This window comes from Protopterus annectens, chromosome 6.part0 (assembly GCF_019279795.1).
Source record: "Protopterus annectens isolate FY-2018-M chromosome 6.part0, PAN1.0, whole genome shotgun sequence".
Taxonomy (NCBI): domain Eukaryota; kingdom Metazoa; phylum Chordata; order Ceratodontiformes; family Protopteridae; genus Protopterus; species Protopterus annectens.
Genome location: NC_056737.1, coordinates 1895467332 through 1895485394, shown reverse-complemented (window position 1 = coordinate 1895485394; position 18063 = coordinate 1895467332).

Here is an 18063-nt window from a genome sequence, read left to right as displayed (position 1 = left end):
GCAGGCAGACAGAAGTGCAAAGAATGTTAATGGTGTAAGACTGTTATTATATGTGAGAAAAATGCATATCCCTGACTTCCAGCTAACTATTCAGGAAATAATGTAGGATATGATGTCCCCTGAATTAGACATGTCAAAGAACTACCAAAAGGGAAACCTATGGATGTCTGATACAAGAGAGTCTTGAATTGTTAAAATTCTGGCTGTTAAGATTGCTGCATCTTGGATTTATCATAAAGATTTAGAACACATTGCATTAAAGAGACTTTCACATCTGGACTTGGGAGATGATTTCATATTTGGGTGTCCATACTTCCAGCTTATGGAGCAGTTACATCTATCTGGGAACTAAAACAAAATCTCCAAGCTATTAATGGCTATGAGTAATGTAAACTTTTAAATCAATCAGTCGATCAAATTGCTCTTGAATTGACTGCTGTTGTACTCCAGAACTGCGTGGCATTCAAGTTTGTGCTGGTTTTAAAGGGTGGGATGTGCAATCTCATAGGTGTGGAGTGCTGCACCTTTATCCAGTTATAGAACATACAGTTCAGGGTCACCTGGTATATTATACAGAAAGTGTCTGAGCTAGTACATGCAAAAGAGTCAGATAGAGCATAGTAGGCATGGTTAACCAGTTTGTTTCCTTGTTGCAGAAAAATATTTTGAATTTCTTCATGGTAACATATGTCACTGCTATCATGTTATTATTTGTCTTATTTCTCTGCAAATCATTGATTGCTTGACTGATTACATCTAAAACTTGTATAAAGTGGCAGATATATAGATTAATGGAAAATGTGAAGCAATACTAGTAAATAGTATGATATTACAAACTTACAGTGAATTGACAAGCATACACATTGATGAAAAATAAGATAGGTTCATAGGTTCATAGGTAGGTATTAGGATATCTGCCCAAGGGCATTTATAAGCCTAGCCAGAGTGTGTCCGCTTTCGCTGCCCCATTGATTAATTAACTAAGCCTCTATCAAGAAGAGCCAATGAAGTGATCCCATGGGTGTATTTTCTGTTACCCATCCACTCGTCAAGGTTTCATTTGAAGAGTGTTAGTGAGGGGTTCTGCTTAATGTAGTTAGGAATTTTGTTCCAAAGCATGGGGAGTCTCTGTGAAAGGAATCTATCCCTCCAGCATGTTCCATTTATTGTTGTGATGAGGTTTAGCTCACTAGAGCGAGTGGCTCTCAGTGACTTGGATTTCTTTAGGTGGAGCATGTCCATCAATTCTGAGTTGGACATGGCTTTGTAAGTCAGACAAAGATCATTTCTGAGTAAGCGATATGCCACTGAGTACAGCTGGAGTTTTTCCAGTCGGCTGCATAGGACATATGTTAGAGGCCAGTACTCCTCTTGGTGAGGTACTTTTGTGGTCTTTCCAGCTGTTGGAAGTGTCTTGTGAGGTACATCCCAAATAGGGCATTGTGCTCTATGATGGACCTGATGAGTGATGAGTAGAGGGGCACTATACCCTCTTTATTTCTAGATGCAAACCCTTTAGTAATTAGATGAGCTACATAGAAGGATTTCCTAACTACTTTGGCAATATGATTGTCAAAGGAGAGATTACTATCTACCTGGTTTCCCAGATCTCTTATTACCTCTTCTGTATTAAGGGGGCTGCCACCTATGTGGTAATTCATGAGTGTTTTGTTTTTCCCAAATGGGATGACTATGCATTTTTTGGAATTTAGCTTGAGACCATGACTTTGACACCAGGTGTCGGTCTCAGTAAGGCCCTTTTGGAGAATGTCTGTGTCAGCTGGAGAGTCAGTTATGGATCCAAGTTTGCAGTCATTGGCAAACTTGGTTAGCCATAGTCCTCCTGTGTTTGTCTGTACTTCTGAGAAGTATATGCCGAGCAGTAGAGTCCCAGGACCGAGCCTTGTGACTGGTTTAGAGTCAGACCTGGAGCCCACTATTCTTACCGTGTGAGTTCTGTCTGTAAGCCATTTGGCAACCCATCTCATGATGTAGGGGTTTATGTTCAGGCTGGTGAATTTTTCTATCATTCCTGAGTGGGGAATGGTGTCAAAAGCCTTGGCGAGGTCAAGGTAGGCAGTGTGAACCACCTTCCTCTCATCTATGGCCTTGGTGACTGTCTCGAAGAAGTCAACCTGGTTTAGTAGGCATGATCTGCCCTTAACAAAGCCGAAATGGGTCGGGTCAAGTGTTTGGAGGTTCCCAATGTCTTTGTTAATGAGTTCCATGATGATACGCTCCATAGCCTTGCAGACCAGTTTAGTCAGGCTTATAGGGCGATAGTTACCAGGGTCAGTTGTGGCCCCTTCTTTGTGGAGCGGAATAACCATTGCTGTGCACTATTCTGTGGGCATGTAGCCAGTGAAGGGGCTGAGGTTGAACAGTGTGTTTAAGTGGGGAGTTAGTTAATTCTGTAGTTCATGCAAGACGCAGCCTGGGACACCATCTGGCCCCATTGACGCTGTGCTTTTGGCTTTTGAAAGGGCTGTTTTCACCTGTGCAACTGTGATTTCTGGGACACTACACTTTTCTGGTATTGTTGTGGGCCCTTTTGGGGGTGAGCGGGGGTGAAGTGTGCACTGAATCTATCTGCCAGGATGTTGGCAATATCAGTAGGTTCAGTATATTTTGTGCTATTTTGCACTAGCTCAGAGCATATCTGCGAGTTGCCACTTAGATTCTTGACATAGCTAAAGAAGGATTTGTGGTTATCTTTCGAATCCTTGGCTATTTTTCTTTTGAAGTTAGCCTTGGATGATTTTATGAGGGACCTTAGTTTCTTACTGATACTGATCAGGGATGTCTTTCCTTCTTGGGATTTGCTTTTTTTCTGAACTATTTTCCTCCTTCTATTGTATAGCCTGTTTATGGCAGGGGTCCACCAAACTGGTTTCCTTCTCTTAGGGGAGTGAGTCTTGGTTTTGCTAGGAATGGCATGATCCATGCATCCTTGTAGATGCTTATAGAGTGCATTTGTAAAGATTTCTGCATCTTGGACACTGTTATCCTTTAGCATAGGGGCTGTGAAACTTACCACCTCTGTCTTAAGTAAGGTGAAGGTTGCTATAGAAAAGTGTTTCACTGTGGTTTCCTTGGTTGGGGGTGGTGGTGTGGTGTGGACATCCAGAGAGATTAGTTTATGGTCTGATCTAACCAGTGACGGGTTGACCTCCAGTTTGGAACACCTGTTGTCCATGTTGGTGATGACCAGGTCCAATATGTTTTCACCTCTGGTAGGGGAGTTTACCAGCTGTTCCAGGGCATTTGAGTTGATAAATTCCAGGAAGCGCTGGACCTGGGAGTTTGTACATGAGTAGTTTTCCCAGTTAACGAAAGGGTAATTGAAATCGCCCAATATCAGGGTGTTCGGTAGGACCTTCATGTTGTCCAGTGTCTCCAGAAAGATGGAGTGGTGGTCCTGGGTCATGGAGGGTGATCTGTAGCAGCCCACAATTTGCATTGCAGATTTGGCGATGTTAGTTGCACATGGATGATCTCAGAGGTATCATGCTGCACCACTAATCTGGAGGTGTATGTATCCTTGATGAATATGGATACACCCCCTCCTTTTGTGTTTCGGTCCATGTTTTTTGGCCGAAACATGTGGTATGAGTTGTAGCCCGGTAGTGCTGGGGTGCTCTGTGGAGCCTTGAACCAGGTTTCAGTTACTGCACAGATGTCAACGTTCTCCATACTGAGGAGTGCTTCGAGCACATGCATTTTAAGATTTAAACTCCTGACGTTGAGTAGCATAACCCTCATTTTTTTTATTTGTGCTGTTTATGGAGGTGGGTTTGACTTTTGAGCCTTGCCTAAAAAAGGCACTATGGGGGCAGCAAGAGCCTTGGCCAGTATTCAAAAGCCTAGGGGTGACAGGTGCAAGCTGTTTCTTGTGAAGCAACAAGGCTTGTCGAGGATTTCGTCCCAGGGTGACAGACACTGGATCTCCTTTAAATGATACCAGAAGCTTAGCCAATTGTTGAAACTGATCATTTTTTCTTTATACTGCAGTATAATACTTGGTGAGGGCAGGATGCTACTCAGGGTCAGGGTCATACCTGCCTGGACTACATGGTCAGAGAGCTCTTCCACGTCTCTTTTCATGTAGTCCAGGGAGGTGATGCAAAGTGTTGCTTTTGTGCCAAACGTACCTTTTGGAATTGTGGCCAAAAAGTTCAACCTTGGTCTCATCAGATCATAATGCATTTTCCCACATGCTTATGGGAGACTTGATGTATTGTTTTGCAACTTTTAGCCAGGCCTGGATGGCTTCTGTGTAAGAAAAGGCTTCTGTCTTGCAGACCCCATAGTCCAGACATATGGATAATACAGGAGATTGTTGTCACGTGTAGTACACAACCAGCAATTTCCAGAAATTCCTGCAGCTCCTTCAGTGTTGCTGTAGGTCTCTTGGCAGCCTCCCTGACCAGTTTTTGTCGTTTCTTTTCAAAATTTTGGAGGGACATCAAGTTCTTTGCAAATTCACTGTTGTCCCATATTTTCTCCACTTTTTGATGACTGTCTTCACTTTGTTCTATGGTATATCCAATGCTGTGGAGATTTTTTTGCACCCTTCTTCTGACTAATACCTTTCAATAATGAGATCCCTTCGATGCTTTGTAAGCTCTCTGCAAACCATGTTTTTTGCTGTAGCAGGCAACTGAGAAAATGTCAGTAAAATCCTACTAGGACAGCTAAACTTTGGGGTTAATCAGAGTTTCCTTAACTGATGCCAGGTGTGTTCCCAAGAAGACTGAATGCTGTAATTAAATCAAAAGGTGCTTCGACAAAGTATTAGTTTATGGGTGTGCACACACAACAAAGTATTAATTTAAGGGTGTGGACACTTATGCAACCAATGTATTGTACGTTTTTTAATTTTTTATATTTTTTCCTCTAACAGATATTTTTTTCTTTTTCAACTGAATTGTACAGGTTATAGGTTACATTAAAGGTGCGCAAAGTTTTGGAATGATTTATTGTGGTCTCGTTTTTTTATATCACAAAAACTTGGCATTTTAACAGGGGAGTGTAAACTTTTTATATCCACTGTATCTCTATGCTGTCAAAGTAACTTGGTTTCAAAGTCCTTATAACACTCAAATTATTACACAGCACAGAGCATAATGTTCATTCTGACTTCTGAAAACAGCAGAATAGTGTCTCCCTGGGATTCATGAAGCTTGCGCCAGGTGCAGGCATAGCGTAACCGGTCTAATGCCAAATATGGCCACTGAGCGATTCAGGTACGATCCGATTCCACGTGCCCCACCAGCGTAAGCCAGATCTGCGCAGCTCTCGGCGCATGTATGCTAATCACCCCATGTGCAGTAGTGCAGCATGCAGATGAAGGTATATAGTGATTCATGAAGTGGTGCAGGCATAGCATAAACATACAGAAATGTAAACCAAAAAAAGGTTTACATTTTTTTCAAACAGAAAATCGGAGCCATGAAAGCGGACTAAACTTACGTATTACAAAGTTAACATATGCCAATGGCTAAATATACAGCCAATGGCATAAAAAAACACGCACAACACATAAAAAATAACATTTAATGTCATGGCCGCACTAACGCAAAGTACAACCACAGGGCATGTGTGCGCAAACATGAACACAAGGAAAATATATATAGATGTCATAAAATTGCAATGTAACACAAATCATGATTTTGCCATAATAGTCAATGGTATGCATGCTACACCACAACCAAGGCGCAAGGGTTGCTAAGGGTCTGTGACAGTGTTTGGTGCAGTAACTATGAATTAGTAGTCAATGCCATGCAAATGAGACAAGGCTGTACCACACGGCATAGCAATATAACACAGAGGAGTGGTCTGGAGGTATACATGACATCAGCAGAAGGGTGTGCCACAGTAGCTGGGAGCACATTGGAACATTGCTAATTCGGGTTGACCATTGCTAAGCAAAGCCGCAGGATAGGGGTGTGAATGTAGCCATAGCTTTGCTTAGCTGAGAGCACACAAGGTGACTGAAAGCGCATGTGTACACAGATGAAAACGTACTCGATACCCGGTAAACGGCTGTGTGCGGTGCGCACCACAGCTGAAACAGGAAGGTTACGGGAAGACAATAAGGAAATGCCACAGTAGGGTAATTGGAGTACAACTGAGTAATTGACACCTATTAACTCACAGTGGGCCATTGATGGTAGTTAACAAGGCTGCTAGCAGCAACCTGCAGAACAGGAAAGGGGAGGTGCTGGATTGCAAAGAAAAGAGAACTGTCACAGCAGAGCAAAGCAAACCTGTAGTAGATTGGCTATAGAACACATTTTGCAACACAATCTTGGGGTGGGAAAGTACAAAACAAGAAAGCATGCTGCTGGATTCATGCCTGACAATGGGAGGGGAATCTGTTAGAAAAGTGAAGGCAAGGGCAAGAGGTGATACATGGCAGCCAAATGTAATTCAACACCAAAGGCACCACAACAGCAGTACCTGTGGTAAAACGCATAAGTAAGATACCCTGCAGCTCAGATTGTACATACACACCCTATGACATCATCAGCTTCCAAAGCACAATAGTATAAAGTGTGAAGGCACCTCACACACACACTCGTGTATTCCCAAACATTGCACCATCAGTGTAAACAGATGGGGAACTTTTACAATGTACATGTTGGGAGTTGTCATAGCTGTGATTCATCAGCATGTGTTGGAGACTGAAGGTGGTGTGGAGGATGATGCTGACAACCACCTCAAGCACCGGAGGAGGAGAAGAGTGTTCAGACCAAGGGTAGCCTACCATGGGCTAGATGATCTGGAGATAGTAGAGCGTTACAGGGTGGACAGGGACATCATACAGCAAATCATTGAGCTGTGCCAGCCATGCCTCAAAGCCAGAAACAACAGAAGGGAACCCATCCCACTGGACACGAAGGTATGTGTAAGCTTGAGAATACTACAGGTACCTTTCAAAGGCCAACTGGAGATATCATGGGGATCTCACAGGCATCAACATCCAGGGTACTCCCCCAGTTCCTGGATGCCATGTTACCACATGCCAATGAGCATATATACTTCCCCCGAACTCAGGAGGAGTTGGCCAGCAATATGTGCCTCTTCCATCATGTGGCACACTACCCGGAGGTACTGGGTGCAAAAGACTGTACACACATACATATCAAGTCACCACCCAGTGAGCATGGTAGGTGCTACATAAACCGCAAGGGATATTACTCCAACTGCCAGGTCATGTGCAATGCCCAGGGCATTATCATGGATGTGTGCTGGTAGCCCTGGAAGCTAACACGACTCCCACATCTTGCATGCCTCATAGCTGTACCAGGTATTTGTCAGGGGGGACATCCCATATGGCCACCTTGTGGGGGATGCTGGCTATGCACTGGAGCCGTGGATGATGACTCCCATCAGAAATGCACACACACCCATACAAGAACGCCATAATTAGGCACACGCACAAACTGGAATCATCATAGAACGTGTGTTTGGGATGCTGAAATTATGGTTCTGTTGCTTGGACATATCTGGTGGAGCCTTGCAGTACTCTCCCGGCACATGTGCCCACATCTTCATAGTATGTGCCATGCTACATAATATGATCCTGTGGAAACAGCTGCAGCAGAGACATAATGGTGAAGGCCCTCACAGCCCACCGCAATTGCCAAGGGCACCACAGGCACACAGGGATTCAGACCACGAACACCCTGTGCTAGCCCCAGTAGGCAGACAGAGGCGTGCCCAATATGCCCATGCCTTGGCAAAGAGGGAACGTAAAGCACATACACTGACAGTGTAGGCCCCTATGGCCTGACATACTTCTCCACCTGCACACACAGTAAAATGGATGGCACACACACACAACCACCTGTAAATTGTCATGTATAGGTGGTCTACTGTGTGCATCCTACATAGGCAGCCCTCAACTATTGCACACACAACTGCTATTGGCACAAGGTAAGTCAATACCTGAACAGTAAATTAAGCTAACAGCATATGTTGATACTGTATGTATAGGTTCCTAGGTACATCGGTAGATACATGCCTAATTGTCAGAGGTCATTCATAAGCCTAGCCAAAATGTGTCTGCTGTCTCCATCCTATTGATTAACTAACTGTCCCTCTGTGGAGCAGAGCCAATTGTGGAATCCCTGGGGTTTAACCACTGCTCCCCACCCACTCTGCAAGGATTCCCTGGTGTGTTAATGAGGGGCTACATATAATGCAATCAGGTATGTAGTTCTAAAGCATGGGGAGTACCCATGACAGGTATCTGTCACCCCAGCATTCTCCAGTTATGGTTGTGGCAAGGTGTAGTGCATTACAGTGTGTCGCTCACTGTGACATGGATTCTCATAGCTGGAGCACATCCATTAAGCATCACCTGGACATACCATTAATAGGTATCATCCATATGTAAACTAACTGAGTTACACATTTGTTTGCAGTATGGAGGAACAGACCTAGTACAGTCTACATGCTGAACACCATAACACTTGTACATATCCCAGATGCCCCAGTGGTAAAGCCACCGACTGTCTTGTGCATGGTCCCGGTTCCATGACCTGCAAGGGCTGTTACGTAATTCTGATGTCCCGAATAATGGATGTTGGATGCAGGTCATTAGAGCATGTTTAAGCACATGCTAGCGGGTTTTTGCACCGGTAAGTGCTGGTAAACGTCGTTTAAACATGACTACATGGATATGCGCAACACAGGTCTAACCTTTGCTGAATATCGAGCAGATCACGGGCAAAGCTGCCCAGAACCGCTGAAATGTACATTATTTACCCTTGTACTAATAGTGCCTGCTCTGAGAGATAAAACAACCACTGCCAGGATAATATATAGAGAGAAAGAGTGATAGAGAGATATATGTCGATATATATATATACATGCAAATATAGAGCGAGGTTAACATCTACACAGCCATGGAGGTACATATAAATAGAATACTACCAAATACCGAATGCTTTACATACCAATGCGCGTAATCATGAGGCTTAAAGACTGAAAGACCACAGCAATGGAACACTAGAACCACAAGTACTATTATCACAATGTTAAGCGAAATTTAGTTAGTGCTTCTGGTGCTGCAGTCCAGGTAGTTACTGTGTTTAAGTGTGTTTCTGATTACCGTAGTGTGTGTAAGTGTGTGTTCTGAGTGTGATGTGTGTTTCTGGGGGACTGTAATGTGCGTGTGTGGGTTTGCTTTGTGTGTCTGTTTGTGCTGTCTAGGAGGTAGATTATTATAGTAGGTGTGGTGTGGGAGGTGCAGCCACCCACATGGGGTGTGTATGGGGGCCTGACTACCTGGCCATACATAGTGTAGGATGGTTTGTTTGGATGTGATGGGTAGCAGTGTGTCTGTGTGTGCGTGTGTGTGTTCTGTGTTTGTGTTAGTTCTGGGAGTTTGATTGTCGCAAGTTTGAGTGTTCGGTATTGTGGGGTTTGGGAGTCTGGGAATGGTAATATGGTCGTTGGAAGTGTGTGCATTCCTGAATTCGTGGGTATGCCTTATACAGCGGTTGAAGTCTTCAAATATGTGCATAACATGGACCATAGCAATCACACATTCTGCCACAACCGAACTTTATGAACAAAGGATATGGAGAGTATATATATGTCTATACACTATTACAAATATGTGCTATGGACATGAGCCAAAGATATGGTTACCACCTGTCCCACCTTGCAAGGGGCAGTCCCTCTATGTGCGGTAGTGTCCTGACCAAAATGAGTACAAACACTAATGTCCTACAATCTCGAGACATTTGCCATGTTCCATATTTAATGTAATTGTTGCATAAAATAGTCATCTGTATCTAAAATACCTACATGTAACAAGAAACAGGATAAGCAAGTAAACCACTACAAGAATATAAGCTTTTATATAGGCATATATGTAAAGTTCTATACTTTGTACTGACCGTGGGTATGTATCAACCTCTAAAATCTGATGTGTGTCCTTCAAATGTCCCACTATGGCCATTTGAAAAGGTGGAAACCCAAGCCAAAGAGGTTCAGTCACCAACACAACTCCAATGAGTGCAAATATCTGTGACAGAAATACACGAGACAGCTTTCATGTAGCAACATTTCATTACATACCAATGTATTTCCAAAGGGATTGAAGGACCAACATCACCTGCATTTTATACAGGAACCAATTAACAATGGCTTAATGAATAAGCCTGCAATTACCATAGTATTAGTCTACTAAAGAATAGGTCTTCAAATATTGGAAGGAGCCCTCACACACATATTGAATATGTATAAATGCAGTTCCTACACACCTGCATCTGCTATGTACACCCACCTACATTTCCCCCACACCCAAAACAATTGCAATACAGACTGTAATAACATCACAAACATCCACTCACTCTATGACATCTGCAGAAGCCTTAACATACCTTGTGAGAGACACACTATAATGGCCCTATGTGAAATTGTTGCTGTTGTACAATGGAACAGACACCAATGTTACAGGGTTTGGTCGCAATAATCCCATATCAGACGGCTGATATAACAGCTAGACTCAAATGTAGAACTACATCTTCTAGCCATTACGCACAATCTACGGAGGCCATGAAGTTAATATATCTCTGTGTGTCTCCATATAGCTGTAGCAATTCATCACAAACAACACTTCCAGGCCGTCTTCCTCAAAGGTAGGGCAAAGGGACAACGCCCAAGTGGAGTATTCAATTATACCCCACTGTTGCCATGTCATTGGCTAATGGAGTAGCTGCACAGCTGATGGGCATGTAATCCTCTACTCCGGAACACCAATTGGTGACAGGATACCACATGTTACTGATATCTAAGTATAAAAGGATGGCTTGTCATATATTCAAACTGTATGTACATACGAGAAAAACGTTACAACAGAAAATGAATAGGACTTATATTATCATCAACTCAGGATACTAATAAGGTATGTAGAACACTCAGTTAGTTATTGTATGTAGTACCTGTTCTGTATTAATTAAAGTGTACGCAATGCATATAGTGGGAAAAGGTATTATGTAGTGATGTATTGTTGAGCATAGTAACGCTCGTAGAAATTGTGTGTACTGTTGTGGGCCACAAGGTAAACACCTCATACACCACAAGGGATGCTATATAAGGACTTTAAACACAACAATTCCACTCCAGCTGCTGCCGTTGGCAGGGTTTGTCTAACAAGTACGTGCCATAACAGGGGATAGTGTATGTTGCTATACTGTAACAGTTGACATATGTATGGGCATATAACTGAGAATAACATGTCTAAGGTGGTCCTGCTGTGCAATTATGATTTGCATTGTGGGATATTGTGGCCAAATTGTGAAATGTACAGTACTGTAGGTAGATATGTCTAACATTTAACATAGCATTACTGTTATGTTATGCAAACATCAGGTATGTCTATTGGCATTTACAATACACAATAACAGGATACATATGACTTGTAGTCACCAGACAGTGTATCAGCATTATAATTAATTGAAATGGAAGAGCTAGTCAATTATCCATGCACAAAGGACATGTAATAGCTTCATAGGTTCATAGTTAGGTACTATGCTGTCTGGCCATGCCATTCGTAAGCCTAACTACAGTGTTTTCACTTGCGGCACCTCCCTAGGTTAGTGTCCTGTGCCTCTGTACAGCAGAGCCACTGCAGTGATCCCTGGTGTACATGTCTGTCTCCCATCCACTCATTGAGGTTTCTCTTGAAGAGTGCTAGTGAGGGTCCCTGCCTGATGTACATAGGAATCATGTTCCAAAGCATGGTGAGTGTCCGGGTCAGAAATGTATCCCTCCACCATGTCCTAGTCATCGTTGTGTTTAGGTACATATCCCAGAGCATGTGGCTCTCAGTGGATTTTGCTTATGTGGAGCATATCCATCAATATTGTTTTGGACATGGGCCTTGTATGTTCAGCAGAGATCACCTCTGAGTATGCGGTATGCAAATGAGTACAGTTGGGGTTTCTGTAGTCGGGTTGCATACGTCATCCTTCGGAGAACAGTATTCCTCTTGGTGTGGTAATGTTGTGGTATTTAAAGCCATCACTGTTGTCTTGTAAGGTACATCCCAAATGGGGTGTTGTACCCTTTAATGTGTTTCATACATCATGAGTAGAGAGGTGCAATGGTTGCCTTTGTTCTGGCTGCAAACCCATTAGAGATTAGGGTGGACATGTAGAAGGATATCCACAACACCTTGGCAATATGGTTATCAAAGGGGTGAATGCTATCTATTTGGGTTCTAAGATCCCTTATTACATTTTAGCTATGCAGGGGACTACCACCTATGTGATAGTCTGCAGGTGATTGGTGTAATCCAAAGGGGATGTCTATGCACCTTGTGGCATGCAGCTTGAGGCCATGTTATTGACACTAGGTATCCGTCCCAGTGACACCCTTATGGAGTGTGTCTGTATCAGCTGGGGAATCAATCATGGCCCCTAGTTTGCAGTCGTCTGCAAACCTATTCAGGGTAAGTCCTCCTGTGCTAGCCTGTACCTGAGAGAAGCATATACCGAACATGAGGGGCCCTATGAGCGAGGACTGGGGGACGCCAATTGTAACTGATTTACAGTAGGAGCTGGGGTATGCTACCCTCACAGTTTGGGTTCTGTCCGTGAGCCACTTTGCATAACATCTTGTGACGTAGGTGTTAATGTGCAGGTGGATGTGTATGTTGACAATACCAGAATGGGGAACAGTGTTGAAAGCCATTGAGAGGTCAAGGTAGGCTGTGTGGACCTCCTTACCCTCATCTACTGCCTTGGTAACTGTCTCAAAGGACTCCACCAGGTTTAGGAGGTATGGATTAGCCCTAACAAATCCAAAATGGGTGGGATCAAAGGTTTGGAGGCCACCAATGTCTCTGTGAATGAGATCCATGATGATGTGCTCCATAGCCCTGCAGAACAGTCTAGTCAGGCGTATAGGGCAATAGTTCTACTGGCCCATTGTGGCACCACCTTTGTGGAGTGTGATAACTGCTGATGTGCTCCATTCAGGGGCCACAATGCCTGATGAAAGGCTATTAGTGAACATGGTGCCCAGGTTGGTAGCCATTTCATTCTGAAGTTCATGGAAATCGCAGCCTGGGATGTTGTATGGTCACATGGATGCTGTGTCCCTGGCTTTAGAGAGTGCAGCTTTGAACTGTGTAGTTGTGATTGCTGGGATTCTGCATCATTCCTGTATAGATATGGGCCCTTTAGGGTGTGAGAAGGGTGTAAAGTTAGCACTGAACCTATCTGCCTGGATGTTGCCAATATCAGTCGGTTCTGTAATGTTCCTGCCTTACTGCTGTATGTCAGAGCAGATGTGGGTATCGCCATCGAAGAATAGTGACATACCTCTAGAATGCTTTGTGGTAGTCCTTGGAATTAGTCGCAGTAATGTTTACGTAGCTAACTTTTGGAGGATGTGATAAGGGATCTCAGATTCTTACTGAGGCTGACCAGGGAGTGCCTCCACTCATGGGATTGTACTCTGCTTTGCAGCAGTCTCCTCCTTCTGGTGTACATTATGTCCATGGCAGTGGACCATCAGAGTGGCGTCCATTTTCTGGTGGGTACCGTCATGGCTCTGTTTGGGATAGCATGATCCATGCAGTCGTGCAAGTGCTAATTAAGTGCAGTTGTGTATGATTCAGAGGTTGTAACTGTATTGTCCATCTGCACGGGTGTCATGACGTTTACTACTGCTGTCATAAGAAGCCTGAAGTTGGCTTTGTAGAAATATTGTACTGTGTTTTCCATAAAGGGTGTGGTGCCAGGATGTGGATAACAAGGGTGATTAGCATATGTTCAGATCTGACCAACAAGGAGATAACCCCAGGTGTGGAACACCAGTCACAAATGTTGGTAATGATCAGGTCTAGGATATTGTTGGCCCTGGTGGTGGTGTGGATAGGTTGATCCAGGTGATTGGAGGTTATAAATCCCAGAAAGTATTGGCCTAATGTGTCGGTACATGAGTAGGTATCCCAGTTAATGGTGGGGTAGTGTCAGTTGCACATCAGTAGTGTCTGTTTGAATCCTACTTTCCAGTACACCAAGAAGTGACCGTTAACCATGGGGTATGGTGTGGGATCTGTAGCAAGCTACAATTTGCATAGCAGTCATAGCCAGAGTTTGTTGCATGTGGATTACCTGTGATGCACTGTGCTAAGCAACCAGCCTGGTGGTGTGGATATCCTTGGGAAATATGGACACACCTCCACCGTGGGTGTTCTGGTCCTAGTTACATGACTGAAATGTGCAGTATGAGTAATAGCCTGGTAGTGCAGGGGTGCTCTCAAGAACCTAGAAGCAGGTCCTAGTCACTGCACAAATATCGAAGTGGTCCATTACAAGGAGTGCCTCGGGTAAGTGGGTTTGAGATGAAGACATCAAGCATTGAGTAGCATTACCCTCATGTTTTGCTTGCCTGTTCCTGTTATGGTGGTGAATATGTTATTTGAACCATGCCTAAAACAGGCACTATAGGAGCAGCAAGAGCCTTAGCCATTATCCATAATCCCAGGGCTGGCCATTTGTGCCAAAGCATCGTGTTCTGTCAACCATGTCATTCAAAGCAGACAGATAGTGGATACCCTTGGGATGACACCAGAAGGATAGCCAATTGTTGAAGTAAATCATTTTGTCCTTGTACTGCATTATCAGTCTGGACGATGGCCGAATGGTACTCAGGGCTAAGGCGATACCTGCCTGGGCTACAAGATCGGAGAGCTATTCCATGTCTCTTTACATGTAGTCCAGGAAGGTACATCTCAGGACATTCACAGTAACATGGAGAATGATACAGTCATATTGTACCTGTTGAGGAGTGACCTGAGTGCATAGGTTATGTTGCGGATCCTGTTATCTGACAGGCAGCTGACAGTAACTATCACCTTGTGTAGCCTGCTGAGTGGAACATCAGTGTGACCGCCTATAGAGTCACCTATGACTAGTGTGTTGGGTACGTTATATGGCCCTATTGGCTGTGGTTGATGGGCACACTGAGTCTGTGGGCTATAAGTAATCGGTGTTGTGTTGGGGGATGGGGGCTGCCTGCATTTCTGATTTGGAGTTCTCTGTTGCCTAGACAGAGTAGTATTGAGAAGCTCCTCAAATGTTGTAGTCTTACTATGTGTGGCCTATGGTGGTGGAGATCTAGTGAGACTATGTGATGAGTGTGGTGTGGTGCAAACGTTTAACATCCTCATATGATTGTCAGGTTCAGTCTGGGTTGGAGAGAGCTTTACCTCCAGCATGACTAGATATGTGCATCTCCCACAGGTTGTAGTGTTGTATGTTAGGAGGGGAGTATTGACTGTGTACATGAGACAATTTCTATATTGCCTCATGATGCCCATATTCATCATATAGATAGGCGATAACACTGGGAATTGACACTTGGACATGCCTGAATATTTAACTATTTCCCACTAGATATGTGAGGAAAGTGTGTATAAGTGCTGTTTTACTCTAAGCAAGCGGGAAATGTAAGTACAAACAGTGTTTACCTGTAGGTAATGAGGAGGATTGAGTGCTATAGTAATTAGTAGCTCGTGAAGTGCTTACATGTTCTGAACAAGTGCTGAGCATGAATAAGCAATACAGATAGGGTGTAACATAAATACACTGCCCCCCCAACAGGTATACAATCACATATCCATGAACACTACAGAGCCCCTGTAACCATAACTATGATGGTACAAGGTGCACTCAGGCTACATGGGACCTGTCCACATCCCTGGTTGTATCATACACATATGGCAAAACAGTTTGCTCTACACATACACGTCATGTAAAACATAGCTTCATGTCAGTCTGTGAAAACACTGAATGGTGCACACCAACAGTTATCACAACCCACAAAGTGGAAGCACCACTCATAATGGGAGGCACTGCACTACTACCCTGCTGAGTCTGGTCTGAAAGTCCATGAACCTTAATCAACGTATATGTTGTTAGCAGTACAGATGTAGATGACAGTACTAATGATTTCACACTGCATATCATACCTGTGACAGGTCATAGGACATCATCACCCATACTGTGTTCCACCTACACTCAGTATACTACATGTACCTTTGTATGTCACAGGAGTATTCTGCCAGTGGACTGTTGACAGAACCAACACTACAAAAGTTGTCTGAGTAATATGTGCATATCATACCAGTAGCAGCTACAGTAAAGCTGGGTTAATTTGTTGTACTCCCCCTCATTGTAGCCCATACCACACAGACAAATGGGAGGCATTTGCCAATGTAAGTATGTGAATGGCTATGACCTAGGAACAATAGCTGACTCAGTGTTGTGGACAACATACAGAAGGGGATTTGTGGGTGATGTGTGTGACATATGTGCACAATCTGACAGCTGCATATTGCATTGTCACCTCTAGGTTAATAACCCTGTACCCATGAACTACCACCTAGGCAGCGATCAACATAATGGACACTGTGTGTAAGGGATGCTGCTGTGCAGTTAACCTCCCTAAGCTAGTGACATCACCAAGCCTATTAGGTAGTCATAAGAGGCAACCCTAGTCATGACAGAGTGCCATCCATGAACATGGAGATCATTGTATGGCCATACTCATCACTCAAGTGACCAATATCGGATCACATATCACCCTTAAGGGGTATTGGTCATGTTTGGATGTGCGACACCAGCCTTCACAATCCTCATCTCCACTATGTAGCATGATGCCTACCCTGCATAAAGACATGTCCAACACTGTGATGTAGGACATGCTACATGTACATATCCTGATCTGAATTACGTACGTCATGGACATCCACCTTCCTAGTACAAGGATCGATACATGCTGGACAGATCCTTGTGCCATACATGTTACATACTCCTGACATACTATGCAACCCTGTCCAGCAAAGCTGCACATTTCACCTCTGTCAGACATAGTGTGATGACCACATGGTAGATGTATCATTAACTGTGTGGATCAGTTATGTGGCACTGCTTCACCTGGCGCCAGAAACATGGCTGTCGGCTACAGCTAGATAACCTTACATCCTAGGCTCATACATGCCCCAGGGCATACAGAATACTAGATGACTTTGGCCGCACATACTATAGTTGATAACCATCCCTGCAAATACCATCAGGCTAGCCAGTGTCCCATGTGCATCACATGTGCAACACAGGCGATACGTGGCAGGATGTTGAACTGCTGTACAGTGCCATGTAGATGTATATGGCAAAACACATGCATGTAAAGGCTTCCATGTGCATGTCTGCATTGTTACAGGTCATGTCCATTAAGGCAGTGTATGTGTTTATATGTGACATATACACAGCATCAAAGTTGACAGCATTAATGTGGACACATCCAGGCATGTGCTGATAGGTAAGAACACCAGTACAGGCAAACAGACATGCCCACATCAAGACAGCATCCACATGGAGTATGAGCAATGTAATCAGGTGACACACATATATGGTGATAATATCCAATCCTCATTGGGTGTCACATGTGTGTGACACAAACATGTCAGTGGTGTCAGTGTCATGCAGATTTGCAAAGATAACTGTTTATGTGTAATAAATGTGATACACATGTATGTGCTGCTGTATCGCTGTGCATCTCTGAGATACTGTGACCTGTCTCCATCATTATGTCTCCCAGATATGCTATGAGCAAGGCTCCCAGCCTATACCCACTTGGAGGATGAGGCCCTTATACCTTACCTCCAAGACAACTATGATGTTCTGTTTAGCCATGTGCCACAGGACACACAGCAGCGGGATGACCTGTGGCAGGAACTTCCCAGGAGGGTTAATGATGTGGATGGCCATAACTGCACATGCCAGCAGGTGTGCAGACACTGCATGGACCTGATCAGACGTGTGAAACAGCATGCAAATGCAATCATCAGGGAACAAGGTGCAACAGGTGGTGGGCCACCAACCCAGCCCCCACTCACATGTAATGAGCAGCTACTGGCCAACCTGGGGACACATTCAGAACAGCATCCACAAACCTTAGCTGACATCATGGAGGTGGGGCTCTCTCAACCACCAAGCCTGGAGTTGCCTGGTAAGTCACTACTGCACATAT